Source organism: Mustela lutreola, chromosome 10 (assembly GCF_030435805.1).
Source record: "Mustela lutreola isolate mMusLut2 chromosome 10, mMusLut2.pri, whole genome shotgun sequence".
Taxonomy (NCBI): Eukaryota; Metazoa; Chordata; class Mammalia; order Carnivora; family Mustelidae; genus Mustela; species Mustela lutreola.
The window spans coordinates 104,081,024-104,086,529 of NC_081299.1; the positions used below are offsets into that span (position 1 = coordinate 104,081,024).

At 40.8% G+C, this 5,506-nt stretch overlaps 1 pseudogene; it reads right to left on the reverse strand.

Annotated features, from left to right (window-relative positions):
* Positions 1 to 1,244: 1,244 nt before the first annotated feature.
* LOC131810236 (large ribosomal subunit protein P1-like) lies at positions 1,245 to 1,596 on the reverse strand (annotated as a pseudogene).
* Between the last annotated feature and the right edge of the window lie 3,910 nt (positions 1,597 to 5,506).

The following is a 5,506-nucleotide window of genomic DNA, read 5'->3' on the forward strand; positions in this document are numbered from 1 at the left end:
CGTACCTCCAAAACACATAACACATTATATGTTAATTTAAGAAAAAAAAAAGGTATGTCCCTTACCATAGGCTGTAGAGCTGTACATAATCTAGTTCCTGCCTCTGTCTCTAGACTTAACACCAACTCCACCTAGCTCCTAGGGTTCTTTTAGATCTGCTACTTTAGCCACAAGGGGTCTCCCTTCTTCAACAAAGCATAACATTTCTTGCCTACAGGCTTTTGCACTTGCTCTTCCTTCAGCTAGAGTACTACCCTCTAGCTATTTTGATGTCTGGCTTGTTGTCATTAAGATCTTACCTCAACCCAGTCCCCTTTTGGCTTAGCTTTGCTTTCACAACCTAGTGAAGATGTGATCTTCCAAAAATTACCAAATATTTTTGAGATTCAGTGTAACAATAATTTTATCTTTTAATTCCAAGTAGTATTCCACTATATAAATATCCCACAATATGCTTATTTACTCACTTTGTTGATAGAAATTTGGATCATTTCCAGTTAGGTCTATGAGGAACAAAACTGCTATAAACATTTGTATATAGGTACTTTGTGGACATGTTTTTCATTTCTCTTGCAATACTCCCACTCAGAAAAGAAGGCTATTTGGAAAGTCTCATGTTACAGCACATTCTTAATTATTTTATTCTGAACTACCAAGCACTTCAGGTGGTGAAAGATTAATTAGCTTTAAATGATATCAAACAAGTAATAATATTTAGATATGCAACAGCTATTCCTGATGGAAATGGTGAGAGAGATGGGAAGTGGAGAGAAACTTATATAATTAGTAATTTGTCCTAAAAATATGACTTCACAATTTTCTCTGTTGTATGACAGAATAAACAAACATTTTCAATACAGTTTGAAAAGCAATAGAGCTCCATATGAATATCTCCTGAAAAATGAATAATATGGTATATTCATACAATGCAATATTTTTTTTAAGATTTTTTATTTATTTATTTGACAGAGAGAGAGATCACAAGTAGGCAGAGAGTCAGGCAGAGAGAGAGGAGGAAGCAGGCCCCCTGCTGAGCAGAGAGCCTGATGCGGGACTCGATCCCAGGACCCTAAGATCATGACCTGAGCTGAAGGCAGCGGCTTAACCCACTGAGCCACCCAGGCGCCCTCATACAATGCAATATTAAACAGGATGTGAATAAGCTACAGCTACATGCAACAACATAGACAACTTTTTTTTTTTTGAAGACTTCAACTTCTTATTGAACAGGTTACAGAAGAGGTTTAGTCAAAAAGACCAAAGCACATGTTGACATCAGTCTCCTCTGAGTCTTCTTTTTTGCTTCCACTTTTTTCTCTTCAGTGGGGGCAGACCTGGTGGAGGGAGCAGGACCCCCTGCTGGTGCAGCAACAACTGCTGGGGTGAGTCCCCAAGCCCCTACATTACAGATGGGGCTCCTGATGTTGACATTGGCCATGGCTTTTGCAAACAAGCTTGTTTGCAAGGCCAGCAAGGTTCAACATTTATATCTGAGGCTTTAATGAGGGTATTGATCTTATCCTTTGTGACCATAACCTCATCATCATGTAGGATGAGGGTTAAATGGATGCAAGCAAGTTGCAAGAGGGAGGCCATAGTGTGGGCAAAGGCTGAACGAGCACTGCCAAGTGTGGGGCTAGTCACCAGATCAGGAGAGGGCCTCACTCCAATGTGGCCTTAGCTTCCTTGGAAGGACTAAGCATCTTAGGAGCAGCTGAAGAAAAAACAACATGGATAAAGTTTATAAGGAAAATCATCTTATATTTCAGGTTAATCTTATATTTAGTCATCGATGGTATGTATGTTCTCCACTTTTCATTAAAAGAGTGACACATCTATAGGCCCTAACTAAGGAGTAGCCCTGTACAGTCATATTATAGCATGTCAGCTCTCCCACCCCCCACCCATCACACACTTATTTGGGGAAGAGATATATGTCTCACCCAAGAGCAGCCAATCCATAATTAAAATTAATACATGCAATCCATGATCACTAAAATTAAAACAAACACATGCAATCTGTGCTCAGTGGATTCCATGCTCATTACGAATGCCAGAGGTAATAACAAATTCTATGAGAGCTTCTTAGTGAGGTATATCTAAATGGGCCCTGAACAAAAAAGAAACATATACAAATACGACTGAGACTGAAAATGAAACTTACTGACTCATATCACTAAACTAGACAAAGAGAAACAAAGTATACTTTGGTATAAGGTATATAACAGGATTAAATATAACAAGCCTAACCCTGTATGAATTTAATAACAGAACATCAAAAACTGATAAAACTGAATGGAGAAGTAAGTAAATCTACAATTATAGTAGAGATATCAATATCCCTCTCAATGGCTGATAGAACAATTGGTGATGGTAGCTAAAATTAGAAAACAGAAGAATGAAACTCGACCATTCTCTCACACCATACACAAAGATAAACTCAAAATGGATGAAAGACCTCAATGTGAGACAGGAATCCATCAAAATTCTAGAGGAGAATATAGATAGTAACCTCCTCAATATTGACCACAGCAACTTCTTTCAAAACACGTCTCCAAAGGCAAGAGAAACAAAAGCGAAAATGAATTTTGGGGGCTTCATCAAGATAAAAAGCTTCTGAACAGCAAAGGAAACAGTCAACAAAACAAAAAGGCAACCCATGGAATTGGAGAAGATATTTGTAAATGACACTACAGACAAGGGGCTGATAAAAAGATCTATAAAGAACTTCTCAAACTCAACATCCAAAAACTAAATAATCAAGTCAAAAAATGGGCAGGGGCACCTGGGTGGCTCAGTGGGTTAAGCCTCTGCCTTCGGCTCAGGTCATGATCTCAGGGTCCTGGGGTGGAGCCCCACATCAGGCTCTCTGCTTGGCGGGGAGCTTGCTTCCGCCCTCTATCTGCCTACCTCTCTGGCTGCTTGTGACCTCTCTCTCTCTCTCTGTATGTGTGTGTGTGTCCAATAAACAAATAAATAAAATATTTAATTTAAAAAAATAGCTATTTAATTGGGGAAAAAAAAGGGCAGAAGACATGAACAGACATGTCATCAGAAAGGATGAATACCTACCATTTACATCAACACGGATGGAACTGGAGGGGATTATGCTAAGTGAAATAAGTCAAGCAGAGAAAGACAATTATCATATTATTTCACTTATTTGAGGAACATAAGGAATAGCATGGAGGACATTAGGAGAAGGAAGGAGAAAATGAAGAGGGGATATCAAAGGGGGAGATGAACCATGAGAGACTATGGACTCCAGGAAACAATCTGAGGGTTTTAGAAGGTTGGGGTGAGGGGATGGGTTAGCCCAGTGATATGTTTAAAGAGGGCACATATTGCTTGGAGCACTGGATGTTATACGCAAAAAATGAATCATGGAACACTACATCAAAAACTAATGATGTACTGTATGGTGACTAACATAACATAATAAAAAAATAAATAAAACAAATAAAAACCATGATACAAAGGACCCCACCTTCCACCAGTGATGAGGCTTTTACACCCAGCCAATAGGCTGGTGATCTAGTTCCAAAATCCTTTTTTAGAGTCTGTTTCCTAGGAATATTCTCAATATTTACTATCTTAGCCATATTCCCCAGAAACCAGATCTGAGACAGGGATTCCTATTGCAGGAGCCCACCTGTAATGAGAGTGAGAGAAGCAGGGTCAGGCAGACAGAGAAGTGATCCAGTTTTGACAGAGGCCTCTGTTGATCCCATGCAAAGCTAGAAGACCCTTAAGAGTTGTCTCAAATTGAGGCCGTTGTAGCTCCCACATCAAATAGGCATTGGTAGAGAGGTGCCTCCAAGGATTATGTGACCTTAGGCAAGACAGCTCCTTCAGCTGTCTTAGAGAGCAATTCTTAGGCAGGGCCTTTCTGTGAGCCAGTGAGATAGGAGCCTCAGTCCTGAAAGGGGATGTGGACAGGGCAGCACCATATTCACTGCAAAAGATCAGAACCTTAGTGTTTTTACATTTAAGATGTCTATTAGATCCAGCTGGAGATGTCAAGTAGCCTGGAACTCAAGAGAAAGGTGTAGGCCTGAGACAAATTTGTAGTCCACAGCATTTAGGTGACATTCTAAAACCATAAAACTAGGTGAGATGACCAGGGAAATTAGAAAAGAAGTAGTTCAAAACCTGGACCTTGGAGCACTTCCAGATGAAGAGGTCTGGAGGAAGTGGAGGAACCAGCCAACGTAATAGAGAAGGAACAGCCAGTGAAGGAGGAAGAAAGCTAAAATTGTGTTACCAGGAGGCCAAGCACAGAAGGTGAGAAAGAAAGAACCAATGATGTCAAATGCTGTAGATAGGTCAGGGGAGAGGAATAAGATGTGTCCATTGGATCTAGCCGTCTGGCAGCCACTGGTGATCTTGACAAGAGCAGTTTGAGTGGCAGAGTGGAGGTGAAAGCCTGACTGGAATCAGTTTATGAGAGAATGGGAAGAGAGGAACTAGGTGCATTAACAATGAGCTGACTGAGGCATTTGCTATAAAGAGAAGCAAAGAAATGTGGTGCAGCTGAAATGTGCATGGGGTTAAGAAAGGCAAGGGTGAAAGAAATAAAGTTTTTCAAAGATAAATGACAGAACGCATATGATGAAAATGACTGGTCACACAGGACAATTGATAATGTGGGAGGAAGAGGGGGTGATACTGAGTGGTGGCCTTGAGTAGATGGTGTAGTGTGGGATCTGGTACACAGATGGGAGAGCTGGTCTAGTTAGGAGTGTAGGTCTTTCAACCGGGGGAATAGTAGGGACCAACTCCCAATAGTACCAACTCCCATGTATGGTAGGAGTACTGTGGAAGTTCCTTTGATTATTCCAATTTTCTCTGTGACACAGGAAGTACTACGATTGGCTGAGAGTGGGGGCTGGGGAGATGCTGGGGAAGAGTAAATGGAAGAGAGATATAGTTTGATAGTTGGGCAGCATCAATGCCCGCTTGAGGTCTGTGGTCATTAATTTAAAGGGATAAGTGATGAGCATGACTATTTCCTCATCACAGCTATTCATCCATGTAGTGGGGATAAAACCAGTGCCCCCCTCTTTGGGTTGCTGGAATGATTTAAGGAGTCAGCATTTTAAATATACAGTATCACTTAAGTGTTCTTATGATCCTGTAGAGTACATTGTTATCTTGGGTACATATCTAAATTTGATCACAAATGTGTTAACTCATAGAAACTCAAGGTTAAAAACCATTGAGCCCAACCACTTAACTGATACTTGAATTGTATCCACATTGCCTTTCAGCCTTTGTCTGAGCCACTCAGGGCCGGCACATGTGCTATGAAGTCATTTCATCTTTGGACATCTGGACATCTGCTCTATAGTAACCTTCACCAAAATCTACTCATTTAGGCCACCCTGAAGAGAGTATCCCTGTGCACGTGACTCTCCCTTCTATAAATGAGTAGCCCTGTACACACAGTCAGTCTGGACACTCAGTATGTTCCCAACCTTTCCTTCCTTAGAGGAATCATGAACAT